This window comes from Narcine bancroftii, chromosome 9 (assembly GCF_036971445.1).
Source record: "Narcine bancroftii isolate sNarBan1 chromosome 9, sNarBan1.hap1, whole genome shotgun sequence".
In the NCBI taxonomy this organism is placed as follows: Eukaryota; Metazoa; Chordata; class Chondrichthyes; order Torpediniformes; family Narcinidae; genus Narcine; species Narcine bancroftii.
The window spans coordinates 116954482-116972252 of record NC_091477.1 but is presented as its reverse complement, the minus strand read 5'-3'; the positions used below and the strand labels follow the sequence as shown (position 1 = coordinate 116972252).

The window sequence follows — 17771 nt, the reverse complement described above, 5'->3', positions numbered from 1 at the left end:
CCATCCTCTCCCCTTCAGAAACGGTGCAAAGTAAACTGATTTTATTTCAAGAATTGAAGAACTGTGCAGTGAAAGATTTCATTTTCAATACATGTTAATACTGGTGTACTGGGAAATATTCCATTAGAGAGAACTGAATTCTATTAGGTTTTTAATAAACTTTATACTCATAGAGTCAGAGACCATAGAAGCAGCCCCGTCACCAACCCCACCCATGGTCCCTGAGTTGACACTGGCCATTAAGCAACCACTTCTACTCATCCAATTTTTTTCTATAGTTCTACCACTTGCCTACACTAGGGGGGCAATTTACAGATGGTAATTAACCCACCGACATGCACACCTTTGGGGTGATAAACGAAACCGAAGCACCCAGAGGAAACCTACATGGTCACAGGGAAGAACATGCAAAGTACACGCAGACAGGACTGGATGTCAGGACAGAACTCGTGTTTTTGGAATCCCCTTTTACTTTACAGATTGAATTGTTTATTGATATATGTACCAATAAATACTCGGAAAAACCTTTTAAATGCTATCCAGGCAAGTCAACCACAACATAATACAGCAGGTATTGCAAAATATCGATGATCTTGTAGGTAACTTAATTTAGATAGCAATGGCAAAGTTACAGTAGTTTCTAAAATGCTGGAAAAATATCCAAATTAAATGTGGCAAATTAATTGAAAAGATCTTTCATCCAAGCATATAAATGCTGTAATCTTTTGAATGCCAGCTTGGGCTGATTTATTCTTAGGTTCATCTACATGTGTAATAGTCAAATTTTACAGACCTATTTTTAGGGTAGAATTTACAAGGTTGACCATTACACGCATGCTACTTTTTACTACGTTGTTCTCGGTGTCAGGAGCTCAGATGGGCAGGAGGGCTGGTGGCCAGGACCGGGTGGTAAGTCCACGTTCGGGGTGCCAGGAGCTCGGATGGGCAGGCGGGTAGATGGCTTGGCCCTAGGCAAAAATCTGAAGTCAGGGCATCAGGAGTTTAGATGGGTGAATGGCCGTGACTTCGGGAGCTCGGATAGGTGGGTGGCTGGGTGGGGTCAACTTTTACACGGTATCCACTATGAAACACGTATGTATACGGCATATCCTGGTGAGTGTTGCTGGTTATCTCTTGCAAGTAAATTTGGTGAATTTATATAAATGGCACACTTGGGTTACTTGTCAATTACGGCTGTTGGTATTGATATTACTTTTCATTTAGCATACTGTTTACTTTCTTTTGCAGAACTTTTGAAACCATCTCTATATAATATATAATATGTAATGAGGAGGGAAAACATTTCGAGGAAGCAATTTTTCACCTGGAGGGTTCAGACATCTCGGTACACAGTCTTCAGTCTTTTCATTGCGTTTTTAAAATATTGTTTGTTAGGCATGGAACATGTAACAATTTTGGTGCATAGATACATTTTACAATGCAAATGACAATAAACATTACAACATTACACAGTGTCTGAAAGGGTGATAGAAGTTGGTTCTCTTGTCAAAATTAAAAGACACTTGAATCAGTACTTAGACCAAGATCTGTACAGATCCATTTAACAGCAGCCCAACAACCTCCCTAGACATTTGTTTGGTCCATCACATGCCATCTACAGCTATTCCGACAGCTCCAAAATCTGCAACCTCTGCTGGCGGGAAGGATGGAGTGGAAGGCACGACAGGACATAACTACCTACAGGTTTCCCTGCCACTCTGCTCCCCCAGCGTCACTGCCCAACAGTGCTCAGTCTCCTCACTGGAAGAATTGAAGCAGCTCAAGAATACAGCTTTTTTCTTTCGTGCCAAGGTCTGAGGGATGGGAAATAAATGCTGGGTTTGCCAAATCCTGTAAGATGAACAAATTATCTTCCCCAATCCAAATGTCCGAGATTCTGTGAACAAAATCAGGTGATTAGGTTTTCCTTGTGTTTTTAGGTTATAATATTTAAGTTTAAATTTATTTGCCACAAAATATGCATAGGGGAAACATGGTTAGTTTAGTGGTTAATGCAATGCTGTTAGAACGCCAGCGACTGGGGTTCGAAACCAGGGCTGTCTGTAACAAATTTGTAAGTTCTCCTTGTGTCTGCTTGGGTTTCTTCTGGAACCTCCCATCATTCAAACAATTGTGTGTAATTGAGCAGCATGGGTCCGTGAGCTGAAAGGACCTGCTGTATGTCTAAATTTAAATATTTAGAACAGTGAGAAGGGTTTTTCTGAGAGCAAGCATGTTATCTCTAATATTCATTCAGCCATGTAAGTAGCTCAATTTACTGAGTAAAGATTGCAACGAAAAGAAAGATCAACTGGCACCAAGCAAGGCAGCACTATTGAGGGGTTCATTCAAGAGCCTGATGGCTGCAGGGAAGAAATTGTCTTTAAGCCTGTTGATACACAATATCACACTCCTTGAGCCTTCCCCTCCCGATGGGAGGAGGATGAAGAGTGTGTGTCCAGGATGTGATGGGTCCTTTGGTATGTTGGCTGCCTTTCCCTGGCAGTGAGAGATGTAGATATAATGCTGACAGGTAACTTTCACTTGTTACTTTGGTTCACTCTGTATTTTAGAGCAAGTGCTGGTGATTTCTCATGTGAACATCGCAAGATGGATTTGTTTTCTTTCCCAAGAAGTATTTCTTAGGCAGTGATTGGACGTCAAGCACATCCGAATGGTTACAGCTTACAAAAGAATGCATGGATTGCAGGAAATATGCAACTGACTAGAATGCTATGAGGGCTGTGAAGGGTATAAATAGCATATACGTGCTTTGGGAAGGAACTGAATCAGGGGTGGATCATGGACTGATACCATGACTGATATTTCGGAGTCAGCTGGCTGGACAGGTGATCGCAGGGAAGAAGCTTAGCACAAGCCTGGAGCTTTGACCTGCTGGTAAGAATAGAATATATGCAGAATATTCATTGGTTACCAATAGATTCCTGAAAGTGATACAGCATTCCAAAGTCCTTATTCGATGACAATGGAGCCATTAGGTATGTATTTCATTTTAATTATCTTAAAGGTAGCTAAGAAACCTTGATAGTCATCTCTCATCACAGGAAGTTGCCTGATGCATGTGCTTAAGGTAAAATAGGTGTAGTGGAGAGCTTCTGGTGTGAGGATGGGACCAACATTGATCCATAGAACATTACAGCACAAAAAAAAGGCCCTTTAGCCCTTCTAGTCTGTGCTGAACTATTTTTTATGCCTAATCCCACTGACCCCAATCTAACCCTTCATACCCTTCCCATCTGTGTACCTGTTGAAATTCTTCTTAAATGTTAACATTGAACCAGCATTCACTACTTCAGCTGACAGTTCGTTCCACACTCCCACCACTCTCTGTTTGAAGAAGTTCCCTCTCATGTTCCTCTTAAACTTTTCCCCTTTCACCCTTAACCCATGTCCTCTGGTTTGTATCTCACCTACCCTCAGTGGAAAAAGCCTATCTACATTTACTTTGTCTATCCCCCTCATAATTTTATATACCTCTATCAAATTTCCCCTCATTCTTCCATGCTCCAGGGAATTAACCTTTCCCTGTAACTCAGTTCCTGAAGTCCGGGCAACATCCTAGTAAATCTTCTCTGCACTCTCTATCTTATTATCCTATCCGCTTCCCTGCCAATTGAGGAGTGCTCTAAGTGGGTTTTCTCCAGGGGTTCTGGTTTCCTCCCACCGTTCAAAAAAACGTACCAGGGGTGTAGGTTAATGGGGTGTAAATTGGGTGGCATGGACCTGTTACTGTGCTGAATGTCTAAATTTAAATTTAAAAAAATAAAATTTTTAAAATGTAAAGTTATTTAAGATATTGGTGAGGCCAAATTTGGAGTATTGTGTGCAGTTTTAGTCACCTAACTACAGGAAAGATATCAATAAGATAGAAAGAGTGCAGAGAAGATTTACGAGGATGTTGCCTGGACTTCAGGAACTGAGTTACAGGGAAAAGTTTAACAGGTTAGGACTTTATTCCCTGGAGCATGAAAGAATGAGGGGAGATTTGATAGAGGTATATAAAATTATGAGGGGGTAGACAGAGTAAATCTAGATAGGCTTTTTCCACTGAGGGTAGGTGAGATACAAACCAGAGGACATGGGTTAAGGGTGAAAGGGGAAAAGTTTAAGAGGAACATGAGAGGGAACTTCTTTAAGCAGAGAGTGGTGGGAGTGTGGAACGAGCTGCCAGCTGAAGTAGTGAATGCTGGTTCAATGTTAACATTTAAGAAGAATTTCAACAGGTACATAGATTCTAACCAGGAAAAGCCACAGAAAAAAAGAAGACATCTTATGGACTGACCCTCGCGACGCAACAAACCCATAATCCCCCAAATATAAGTTTCATACCTTTGTTGTGAGTGCTTTGGATAATGTGTGTAAGTGTAATTAGTCTGGCGTTAAGTGTTCAATGCTGAGGGGGACGGAAGGAGATAAAAAGAACTCAAACTCTATGAAAAAGATTGTATGGATGCCAGACACGAGCAACTTGTCTGTGAACTACTCTTTGCAGACGATGCCGCTTTAGTTGCCCATTCAGAGCCAGCTCTTCAGTGCTTGACGTCCTGTTTTGCGGAAACTGCCAAAATGTTTGGCCTGGAAGTCAGCCTGAAGAAAACTGAGGTCCTCCATCAGCCAGCTCCCCACCATGACTACCAGCCCCCCCTCCACATCTCCATCGGGTACACAAAACTCAAAACGGTCAACCAATTTACCTATCTTGGCTGCACCATTTCATCGGATGCAAGGATCGACGAGATAGACAACAGACTCGCCAAGGCAAATAACGCCTTTGGAAGACTACTCAAAAGAGTCTGGAAAAAAAACCAACTGAAAAACCTCACAATGATAAGCGTATACAGAGCCGTTGTCATACCCACACTCCTGTTCGGCTCCGAAACATGGGTCCTCTACCGGCATCACCTTCGACTCCTAGAACGCTTCCACCAGCGTTGTCTCCGCTCCATCCTCAACATTCATTGGAGCGACTTCATCCCTAACATCGAAGTACTCGAGAAGGCAGAGGCCGACAGCATCAAATCCACACTGTTGTAGATCCAACTGCGCTAGGTAGGTCACGTCTCCAGAATGGAGGACCATCGCCTTCCCAAGATCGTGTTCTATGGCGAGCTCTTCACTGGCCATCGTGTCAGAGGTGCACCAAAGAAGAGGTACAAGGACTGCCTAAAGAAATCTCTTGGTGCCTTCCCCATTGACCACCGCCAGTGGGCTGATATCGCCTCAAACCGTGCATCTTGGCGCCTCACAGTTCAGCGGGCAGCAACCTCCTTTGAAGAAGACCGCAGAGCCCACCTCACTGACAAAAGACAAAGGAGGAAAAACCCAACACCCAACCCCAACCCACCAATTTTCCCCTGCAACCGCTGCAACCGTGTCTGCCTGTCCCGCATCGGACTTGTCAGCCACAAACGAGCCTGCAGCTGACGTGGACATTTACCCCCTCCATAAATCTTCGTCCGCGAAGCCAAGCCAAAGAAGAAGAAGAAGAATATTGATGATATTGACAATCATTGGAGTTTGAGTGGAAAAATTATAAATATTTAAAAGTACTCACGTAGACACGGGGAGAAAGTACAAATTCCTTACAGACACAGTGCAGGATTCGAACCCGAGTCTGGTCCCAATCCCTAGCACTGTAAAGGCGTTGTGCTAACTACTAGGCCAACCTTAACATCCCAGCTCCTGTACTCAGTACTTTGATGTATGAAGGCCAATATGCCAAAAGCTCTCCACCTATGACGCCAGCTTCAGGGAATTATGTCTCTGTATTCCCACATCCCTAAGATTTTTTTAATTTATTGGACTGAGATATCACTGTCCCATCCTTAATTGTTCTTCATGACCTGAATCGCCTTTTCATCTTGTTACACATTCAAGTTCAAGGTTCCTTTTTATGCTCAACTAATAATACATAAAAATGTAATGTACAAAATATACCTCAACTTTTGTCCGCTGTAAGGCCTTGTGCTGTTGAGGAGTGAGTGCTGGGATTTAGAGCCATTTAAAGGTCAGCATGGTGTAAATTTAAGCTTGATGAAAGGTTCCGTCCGGCCTGACCTGTTGCCCAATCTTTTTCTCCCACTGAATCCGCTTGACCTGCTGAGTTCCTCCAGCAGACTGTTTTTGCTCCAGAATCCAGCACCTATAATCTCTCATGTCTCCACAACCTTGTGATCAGAATTTAAAAGTTGTTGCAAATCAATTATAACTCTTACAGCATGTAAAGGCCCAGTTTTGCTGGCTATCAGGGACTAGTTCGAGGGCTGGACCACCTCACTGTACCAACTGAGGTCCTGTTGGACCAGCAGGCTGGAGCCTTCGCATCAAAAAACAGGATAAGTCTGAGGGTGAGTGAAATAAAAATGACGGTGCTGTTGATATCGCAGTTCTAGCGCTGATGCAGTCCCGGGAGAGTGGGGAGCGGAGACGTAGCGCTGCTCCTCAACACAGCATCAGTCCAATTAACACCTACTTGTGAAATCTACATAGACATTCTTCCAAGTTTCGGTAAAGTCACTGTGGACATGATGTCTCTGCTTAATCATAGCTCTTACATTTCAAATGAGATGTCCTTTTGTGAAGTGTTGGTGTCTGTTTGTGAGATGACCTACACTAAACCCCCACAATCTATCTCTTTTAAACACATTCATATATATATAATATAAAATATAATGTAACCTGTATTTGTCATTTAAGAGAAGGTTGGATGAGTGCATGGATGTGAGGAGATTGGAGGGTTATGGATAGGGAGCGGGTAGGTGGGACTAGTGGAGTTTCACTTAAATCGGTGCGGACTAGAGGGGCCGAGATGGCCTGTTTCCTTACTGTAATTGTTATATGGTTACAATTCAATCTCCACACAGGCAATAATGCCACAGGAACTTATGCATAAGGTCCAACCGCTTGGTTGTAAAGTGGATGGCTCTGTACAGGCTATAAATGGCCTTTTAAAGGAGCTGATGATGTTTTTAATTAAAATGCATCTACTCTGGAATCTGTGCCCAAGATGGAGGCATCCATGCTGGGAAGCAGCCACAGGAGGTTACAGACTCTGGGGGAAATTGCAGATGGCGCAGGGCGCCAGAAACAGGGAGAACACTCACCGTTAAGAAGGAGAAGGATAGGAGATGACCCTACAGTACTGTGACCAAGGCAGATGACAAGAGGCTGAAGGACCTAATCAGCAGACCAGCGAGGGAGTTCAAGCGGCTGGACGCACACAGGCTGCGGGTTGTTGGCAATTTATGGTCAAAGGATCTGCACAGGCTGCGAAGTGCAGGAGATTGGATCAATGGGAACCAGGAAATAGAACTGCGATTTGAGAAGATACTGAAGGTAAGAAGGGCTCCTGAAGGGCCTCGGATGCTGAAGGCTTCCTGATCGTTTGGATCTGGAGCTTGGGTTGCTAATGGAGACTGTGCGGCTGCAGAGGCTGCGGGAGAGTTGGAGGTGAATTTACAGACACTCAGTCGCTCTGAAGGGACTCTCTTTTGCTTCTCTTTCTCTTGTATGGGACACTGGGAACTACTAATGGTGGCTCTTTGCCTTACAGCAGGCAAAAGAACTTTAGTGTGATATTAGATATTCTGTATTATTATGAATCAATAAAAGGAATCTTCATCTTTGACCATGTTTGTGGACTTTGCCAACAATATCTGGCTCATTATCACATCCCATTCTTCCTTAAAATCTTCACCTGCTTCTCTGCCTTTGTTTTAATTGCACATTTAGCAGAGCTGTTATGTAACACTATTACTGCACTAGCGACCCGGGTTTCCTCTGGGTAATCAGGTTTCCTCCCACCATCCAAAATAAAACAGACGCGGTTGGGCAGTTAATCGGGTGTCATTGGGCAGCACGGATTTTCATGGGCTGTGCTTTATCATTAACATTTTTTTTTAATTTTCTAACATCCCTCTGTCCATTTCCTTAGAAATCATCAACATGACCTGGCCATTTCCCAAGTGTTGCCACTCATCTGCAGAATTTGAAATTAATCTGGATTGCAGTATTTGGAATACGGAGAAAGATTGAGTAGACTGGGTCTTTATTCATTGGAGCGTAGCAGGTTGAGAGGGACTCTGGTAGAGGTATATAAAATTATGAGGGGAATATATAAGTAGATGTGAATAGGCTCTTCCCCTTGAGGGTAGGAGAGATTGGAACGAGGGGTCATAAGTTAAGGGTTAGGGGGAAAAACTTTAGAGGTAACATAAGAGGAAGCTTCTTCACTCAGAGAGTGGTGGCTGAGTGGAATGACCTTCCGGAAGAGGTGGTTGCAGCAGGGTCAATTTTTGTCATTTAAGAGAAGGTTGGATGAGTGCATGGATGTGAGGGGGTTGGAGAGTTATGGACGGGGAGCAGGTAGGTAGGACTAGTGGAGTTCGCTTAAATCAGTGCGGACTAGAAGGGCTGATATGGCCTGCTTCTGTACTGTAATTGTTATATGGTTATATTTGGTTAACATCAAATATGTAATGGAAATCCTTCAAGAGAAAAAGTAAAGCATAATCTCATCATATTATTCAGGATTTACCTGTAGATTTTGATAACTACATAAAATTCATGCTCAGGGTTCTGCGCAGCACTGAGTCAGGCCTTTCTGCCCACCACGTCTTTATACCCATCAACACTCATCCCTTTTTAAAAAAATGTTAGATATACAGCACAGTAACAGGTCCTTCTGGCACACGAGTCCATGCTGCCCAAATACAATCTCCATATGTTTTGGAGGGTGGGAGGAAACCAGAGCCTCCGGAGGAAACCCACGCAGACACAAAATGTACAAGACTCCTTACAGACAGTGGTGGATTCGAAGCAGGGTCGCCGACGCTGTAACACTATTGCGCTAATCACTACACTAACCGTGCTGCCCATGAGGATTTTATCTTCTTTGCCTTGTGTTGGGCACTACCAGTTGCCCCAATAATCACAGAGACAAAGACTGAGGGGAACAATAGGCTTTATTACACACAAGACTGCTGGCCCAGGTCCAAGCTAGGGAAGTGCAGGGAAGGAAGAGGTGACTCGAAATTTATGGCCTGGGTCACAGGGGAGGAGTCCAGGGACGAATCTAGGAGAGGATGTCATCAGGAGGGTGGGCCAGCTCGTGCCTGTTCTGGCCAGTATATACAATACCATATCATTACACCTTGCAGGTAGGCAGATGCTGTGTAAAGTTATCTGGTGTTCTGTGATAGTAAGCCAGACCTACCTGGTAAAGTATTCAAACACCCTTGGTTTGTTTATTTATTACATTAATAGTTACCTCCAGTGAAGAAATTATGTCCGACAAATGTGATAGGAAGTAGGTGAAAGGTCTTCCTTGAAATGCAGGAATTTCTGGACAGTGGCCAATGTTGTCTGACCTCTGGACATTTCATAGCTCAGCAATTCTCCCATTCGGATTGAATGGCTCTGTCACGGAATAAGTGGAGAATGAAGCTTGGTGGGAGGAAGTAGGGATGAGAAGGGAATGGATAAGGTGATGATCAAGTTCAAATTCAAGTTTATCAGCCTGATTGTTTCCAGGTAACCTCTCGGATTTCTGGGATGAGTCAGAAGGGGTGATGAACTGTCTTGGAAAGGGTAATTGGGCTGATACTCTCACCTTGACTCAGGAAAGCTCAGATTCATATTTCAGATATTTCAGACCATCACATACAACCCTGAGATTCTTTTTCTGCTGGTGAAGCAGAATTACCACTTATTGGTAATGTAGAAAAACTGTACATAACGTACACACGTAAACAATGAAGACATGTACATAGATCAATAAATGTAAACAAACTGACTGGACAATGCAGAGAGAAAAATATCAATAAAGTGCAAAAGTAAGAGTCCTGAAATGAGTCCCTGATTGAGTTTGTCGTTGAGGGTAGCAGCAGTTTCTGAACCTGGTGGTGCGTGTCTTGCACCTCTTTCCTGATGGGATCAGTGAGAACAGAGCGTGTGCTGGGTGGTGTGGATCTGTGATGATCACTGTTGCTCTCCGATGGCAGCATTCTCCATAGATGTTCTCAATGGTGGGGAGGGTTTTGCCTGGAAGCTGAGCACCTGAGATCTTTTTTTCAACAAAAGAGTTTGCTATTAGAGCTCCTTATAGGCCATCTTTCATCATTTGTCGTGCACACAAATGGATGTGCTCCCATTTTGTTAGTGTAAAATAGGCCAGTCAGTCTTCCCTATATCTCCTAGATTTCATCCTCATTTAAATGCAAGGGTAAAGTTTGGTAGGATGGAAGTAAATAGGTGAGAAATTCACATGTAGAGAAATATCCTTAAGATGTTTATTGGCCTACCTAGGCCCTCAAGTTCGAGAATTGTCTACCCTGGGAATAGTCGGTGAGCATTCACTTTATCCATGTCCCTTGTGTTTTTATAAACCCCAATAATTCATGAATTTCTTTAAATGAGAGCTTAAGATATGTTTTTATATTTATAGCAAAATTATTTTGACTTGGATGGAAAATATGAAAGAGATGATATTTCACAGAGAATGAGTAATTCAAGGAGAAATGGCATTTGTTTTGATGGGGCTCTTCCTTGCTGGAGGGGAATGCGCAAAGAACAAATATCTATAGAATCAGAGGTGAGTAATTGCTGATTCCTGGAGTCATGGTGTCATTAAGTTTTTACAGCATGGAAAGAGGCCCTTCAGCCCAAATCAACCCTGCCAGCCAAGTTGCCTCCCTGAGCTAATCCCATTTGCCTGCATTTGACCCATAATCCTCTAAACCTTCACTATTCATGTACCTGTCCAACTGTCTTTTAAATGTTGTAATAACCTACTCCTCCATCTCTTCCTCTGTGATTAAAAAGTAACCCCTCAGGTGTCTTTTAAAGCTTTCCCCTCTCACCTTTAACCTATGGCCTTTCATTCCCCTACGCTTGGGAAAAGACTCTACCTATCCACATTATTCATGCAAAGTTCAAAGTTCAGTTCAAAGTTAAGATTTATTGTCAAAGTACATACAAGACATCACATATAACCCTGAGATTCTTCTACTGAGGCCCAGGCAGAATTACTACTTATTGATGGTGCAAAAAACTGTACTCAATAAAAAAGTATATACTGCACATGTAAACAAATAAAGAAATTGTGATAAACCACTGTTATGCTATGATTGGCTGTTGCTGGCTGGACCCGCCTCCCAAGACTGTTCTACCCATAGTCCTTTGCATGCTCTTCATTTCACTCTCCCTTGATCAGTCAATGAGGTTGACTGCTATTCTAGTCTACAGTTAATAAAAGCCTATCAGATTCACAACTTCAGTCTTTTGTGATTATTGATGGTGCATCAAAAATGTAAACAACTGTGCAATATAAATAAAGTGCAAAAGTAAGAGTCTTGAAATGAGTCCCCGATTGAGTTTGTTATTGAGGAATCTGATGGTGGAGGGTGTAGAGCACGTCGAAAGAACCAAAGACTTGTTGATCCAAACCAAGGCTTTTATTAACTAAACGACTGAAACATATCACAAGTAGGTCGACCAGTCCAGAATGACCTGGTCTGGCTAGGAGCAATCCTTTAAGGTGTGGCTACACTCTCAGCCAATGACAGTCATCCGAGACTACCATCTGCACATATCCATTTCTTTTCTTTAGCTTGGCTTCGCGGTCGAAGATTTATGGAGGGGTAAATGTCCATGTCAGCTGCAGGCTCGTTTGTGGCTGACAAGTCCGATGCGGCACAGGCAGATACGGTTGCAGCGGTTGCAGGGGAAAATTGGTGGGTTGGGGTTGGGTGTTGGGTTTTTCCTCCTTTGTCATTTGTCAGTGAGGTGGGCTCTGCGGTCTTCTTCAAAGGAGGTTGCTGCCCGCCGAACTGTGAGGCGCCAAGATGCACGGTTTGAGGCGAGATCAGCCCACTGGCGGTGGTCAATGTGGCAGGCACCAAGAGATACACATTGGTGTAATTACACAAAAACATTGGTGATAGAATCTGTACTATCACAGAGGGGTAGCAGCTGTTCCTGAACCCTGGTGGTGCGAATTTTGTGGCACCTACACCTATTTCCTGATGGCAGTAGCGAGAACAGAGCGTGTTCTGGGTGGTGTGAGTCTTTGATGATTTATGCTATTTCCCGACAGCCGTGATCCCTGTATATGTTCTCGTTAATGGGGAGGGTTTTGCCTGTGTTGTCCTGGGCTGTGTCTACTATCTTTTCCAGGCTTTGCCCTCATACCAGACTGTGATGCAGCTGGTCTGCACACAGCTGTAGAAATGCACCTCATAATTTTAAATAACTCCATAAGGTTACTGCTCAGCTTACTCCAGGGACATAAAAGCCCAGCCTATCCAGCCTCTCCTTACAACTCAATCATTTCTAATAGGAATTGAAATGAGAAAACTGGATGAAGTCTCTATACAGTAACATTTTTCTCTCTCTTTTGTTATCTGGAAAGACTTGTTCTTTATTTTGGATTCTCTTCAGCTGCAACAATTTTGGAATTCCAGCCAATGCAAGATTAAGAGATTCAATTACAACTGGTTTGCAATATCCAACCATATTGGTGCATCACAGCTGTCTGCTTGACCTAGACAATGGACTGAGGGGATCAGTGGAAAATAGCAGATTCTTCAAGAATAATTTGATTACACAGTAGAGCAAAACTGCTGGAGCAAGTAATGAAATGGAAACAATTTTTGTGTTAGTTTCTGAAGTAATCAGTGCAATATTTACATTCCTTAAAGAATATTGGGAAAGTTTATATTGCCAGCAGCATGGCTACAAGATTGGAAACTAAATAAATGTAAATAAATGTGCCTGTGGTGATGAAAACACTACTGCAGGTTAAAATATTGGATAAGTCATCAATTTTTTAATGCTGAAATCTTATTCAACTCAAACAAAACAAATAATTTTCAGATGTTGGGAACAAAGCAAGTGAAGGTAATATTGAATCCGGTACAGGCCTTTTTCCCTTACAGAACTCACAAATACTACTTAACAGTTAGTGCCACACTGTTACAGCACCAGGGACCAGGAAAGGGGTTCAAAGCCCATGCTGTTTGCAAGAAGTTTGTACGTTCTCTCCTTGCCTACGTGGGTTTCCTCAGGGTGATCTGCTTTCCTCCCACCGTTCAAAAATCATACCAGGGGTTGTAGGTCAATTGAGTGCAAATGGCTGGCACGGGCTTGTGGGCCAAAGGGCCTGTTACCATGCTGTTTGTCTAAATTTAACAGGCCATTTCGGCCCACAAGCCCATGCTACCCAAATAACCTACAACTCCCGGTACATTTCAAATGCTGGGAGGAAACTGAAGCCTCTGGGGAAACCCACGCAGGCTCGGGAGAACGTAGCAACTCCTTACAGATAGCACAGGATTTGAATCCTGGCCCCGATCGCTGGGGCTGTAACAGCATTGCACTAACCGCTACACTAACATTAAATTACATTAAGATATGGAATAAGATTCACTCTCATAAAATTTATATGGAGAAAAAAAGTAAGTGAATAAACACAAAATTATTTTTTTAAGACTCACGTAGCTGCAATATTTCTCTGAACACAACTTTACTTTAAATATTTTTATTTTTCACACTGTGAACCATACCAACCAAAATATGTACAAACATTTCTCATTAAATATACACAGTAGCATTTTCTCCCTTTTTTCCCTCTTCCACTCCCTCTCCTCTAAAACCCATAAATATTCAACATATACAATACAATAAAACCATAAAACAATATCTTCACACAAAGGAAAATAGACAAGAAAAATGCGTCATCTATTTATTACACACTGAATCAAGTTGTTTTGTCTTATCATTTTAAGGGATGGAGGTTCTAGGCAAGCCCTCTCTGTTATGTTCCATGTATGGTTCCCAAATTTGTTCAAACAATGTGACATTATTTTTTAAATTATATGTTATTTTTTCCATGGAATACATTTATTCATTTCCATGTACCATTGCTGTATTCTCAGGCTCTCTTCCATTTTCCAAGTTGACATTATACATTTTTTTGCTACTGCTAAGGCTATCATAATAAATCTTTTTTGTGTTTTATCCAATTTGAGGCCTAATTCTTTACTTCTTATGTTACTTAAAAGAAAGATCTCTGGATTTTTTGGTATGTTATTTTTTGTGATTTTATTTAATATCTGATTTAGTTCTTTCCAAAATGTATTCACTTTCGTACATGCCCACATTGCATGTACTGTTGTTCCCATTTCCTTCTTACAGCGAAAAGATCAATCTGATAATGTTGAATCCCATTCTTTTAACTTTTGGGGCGTGATATATACCCTGTGTAACCAGTTATACTGTATCATGAATAACCTTGTGCTTATTGTATTTCTCATAGTTCCAGAACATAACTTTTCCCATGCTTCATTTTTTATCTTTATGTTTAGATCCTTTTCCCACTTTTGTTTAGGTTTATAGCTTATTTCATCATTTTCCTTATCTTGCAGCTTGATGTACATGTTTGTTATCAATCTTTTAATTATCATTGTGTCTGTAATCACGTATTCAAAGCTGCTTCCTTCTGGTAATCTCAGACTGTTTCCCAATTTGTCCTTTAAATAAGCTTTCAGTTGATGATATGCAAATATTGTACCATGAGTTATTCCATATTTGTAGTTCAACTGTTCAAATGTTAATAAATTATTTCCCAAAAAACAATTTTCTATTCTTTTGATTCCTTTTCTCTCCCATTCTCTAAAGGAAAGATTGTCTATTGTAAAAGGGATTAGTGGATTTTGCATCAATAATAATTTTGGTATTTGGTAATTCGTTTTTTTCCTTTCTAAGTGGATCTTCTTCCATATATTAAGAAAATGATGCAATACTGTTGAGCTTTTATATTGCACCAACTTTTCATCCCACTTATAAAGTATATATTCCGGTACCTTCTCTCCTATTTTATCTAGTTCTATCTTAGTCCAGTCTGGTTTTTCCCTTGTCTGGTAAAAATCTGATAAATACCTTAATTGTGTGGCTCTATAATAATTTCTAAAGTTTGGTAACTGCAAACCACCTTGGTTATACCTGTCAATGCCATAAGCCTCTTAACTCTCTCTTCAGTTGGGGGAGGGGTTATTGCCACTGATGTCAATAAATAAATAAAACCTTTTTAGATAATGTAAAAAAAGGATAAATGTCAGCTGGAAGACCCAGTCTTGTAATAAAATCATGAGTTCAATTATACCACAGGAGAAGCAGATTGCCTCTTGTTTAACATCTTAGCTAAAAGGTGATACTTTCTTTGACATCACCATAATATCCCTATTTGACCCAAATCTCTTGTTCTATTAAGAATTGTCCCACAGTAAAATTGCTTCACTCCAGCACCTGTAAAACTGTGGTTAAAGTGAAAACACAAAGCTGGAGACACTCAGCAGGTCAAACAGTGTACTTTATCTAGCAAAGATTAAGATACATAACCAATGTTTCAGTCTTGAGCCCTTCATTAAAGTTTCTCCAGCATTGTGTTTTTACAAACTCCAGTGCCTTCTTCATGACTCTTCCATCACCAGACTAGGATATTCCAGGGTCTACTACCATAGAACGCTACAGCACATAAAACAGGCCATACGGCCCATCTAGTCTGTGACGACTATCATTCCGCTAATCCCACAGCCCTGCTCCCATTCCATAACCCTCCATGCCTCTTCTATCCATGTACCTATCCAATTTATTCTTAAAACACGCGATCGAGCCCGCATTCACCACGTCAGAGGCAGCTCATTCCACACCCTCATCACTCTCTGAGTGAAGAACTTCTCCCTAATGTTTCCCCTAAACCTTTCTTCCTTCAGCTTAAAACTATGATCTCTCGTATACATCTCCCCCAGTCTAAGTGGAAAAAGCCTATTCTCATTCACTCTCTTTATACCTCTCAAAATCTTGTAAACCTCGGTCAAATCTCTTCTCATTCTTCTTCGCTCCAAGGAATAAAGTCCTAACCTGTTTAATCTTTCCCTGTAACTCAACTCCTGAAGACCTGGCTCATCCTAGTAAATCTTCTTTGCACTCTTTCAATGTTATTGATATAATTCTTGTCATTAAGCACCCAGAACTGCACACAATATTCCAAATTTGGCCTTACCGATGTCTTAAATATTTTCAACATAACATTTCAACTCTTATACTCAATACTTTGATTTATAAAGGCTAAGCTACCAAAAGCTTTCTTTACAACCCTGTCCACATGTGACATTGCTTTCAGAGAATAATGTATTTGTATTCCTAGATCTCCCTGCTCCTCCACACTCCTCAGTGCCATATCTCCTACCTTGCTTTGCCCTTCCAAAATGCATCACCTCACACGTGTTTGCATTAAATTCCATCTGCCATTTTTTGGCCCATTCTCCCAGCTGATCCAGATCCCTCTGCAAGCTTTGAAAATTTTCCTCGCTGTCCACGCTTCCTATCTTTGTGCCATCCAATTCACCACATTATTATCCAGATCATTAATATATACAACAAACAATAATGGTCGTAACACGGATCCTGAGGTACAGGCCTCCAACCTGAGAAGCAATCATCTACTACCATTGTCTGTCTTCTCCCACACAGCCAATTTTGAATCTAGTTTACAACCTCTCATTGTATACCCAGTGTCTGAACCTTCTGAACTAATCTCCTATGTGGGACCTTGTCAGAGGCTTTATTAAAGTCCACGTAGACAACATCCACAGCCCTTCTTTCATCTACCTACTTGGTAACCTCCTCAAAAAACTCTGCAAGATTTGTTAAACATGACCTACGATGCACAAAGCCATGCTGACTACCTTTAATCAGCCCATGACTGTTCAAACATCCTGTCTCTCAGAACCCTCTCCAAAAATTTGCCCACCACTGAATGAGGCTCACTGGCCTATAATTACCTGGTTTATTTTTGGAGCCCTTTTTTAAACAACAGGACAACATGAGCTATGCTCCAATCCTCTGGCACCTCACCTGTGGCCAAGGATTATTTTTAATATATCAGCCAGAGCCCCTGAAATCTCTACACTAGTCTCCCTCAAGTCCGAGGGAATTTCATATCTGGCCTGGGCAGGAAGCACCTCTTCCTCCTTAATCTCCCATCTGTTCCATGACTTTTCTGTTTATTTCCCTTCTTTCCTTGTACACAATGCCAGTTTCCTGAGTAAATACTGATACAAAAAAAACTGTTTAAGATCTCCCCCAATGCGTGAGGCTCCACACATAGTTGACCACTCTGATCTTCTAGGGGACCAATTTTGCCCCTTACTATCCTTTTACTCTTAATATACTTATAGAACCCCTTCAGGTTTAACTTCCTATTATCTGCCAGAGCAACTTCATGTCTTCTTTTTGCCTTCCTGATTTATTTCTTGAGTATTTTCTTGCTTTTTTTGTCCTCTTCAGGTACCTCATTAATTCCTTGTTGCCTATATTTGCTGTATACCTCCCTCTTTTTCTTAACCAGATCGCCAAAATCCCTTGAAAACCAGGTTTTCCTACACCTGTTAACTTTGCCTTTAATCCTAACAGGAACATGCAAACTCTGAACTCTCAAAATTTCTCCCTTGAAGGCCATCCACTTACCTCTCACATTCTTGCCATAAAGCAACATATTCCAATCCACTCCTCCTCTTAGTCCCTTTGTCATTTCCTCAAAGTTTCTCCAATTTAGAATCCCAACATGAGAACCAGACTTACCTTTTCCATAAGTAACTTGAAGCTAATGGCATTATGGTCACTGGACCCATAATGGTCACCAACACATACATCTGTCAACCGACCTGTCTTGTTCCCTAATAGTAGATCAG

The 17771-nt window shown here is 41.7% G+C and overlaps 2 long non-coding RNA genes across 2 annotated transcripts; one reads left to right on the top strand and one right to left on the bottom strand.

Moving 5' to 3' along the window:
* Positions 1 to 1172: 1172 nt before the first annotated feature.
* On the bottom strand, positions 1173 to 8924 carry LOC138742691 (uncharacterized). Its single transcript, XR_011344362.1, has 3 exons — positions 8887 to 8924; positions 5959 to 6188; positions 1173 to 1897 (listed from the first exon to the last, which is right to left on the bottom strand). It is a non-coding gene; the product is annotated as an uncharacterized lncRNA (long non-coding RNA).
* Positions 8925 to 9076: 152 nt separating this feature from the next.
* Positions 9077 to 12894, top strand: LOC138743076 (uncharacterized). Its single transcript, XR_011344645.1, has 3 exons — positions 9077 to 9179; positions 10466 to 10612; positions 12460 to 12894. It is a non-coding gene; the product is annotated as an uncharacterized lncRNA (long non-coding RNA).
* Positions 12895 to 17771: the final 4877 nt, after the last annotated feature.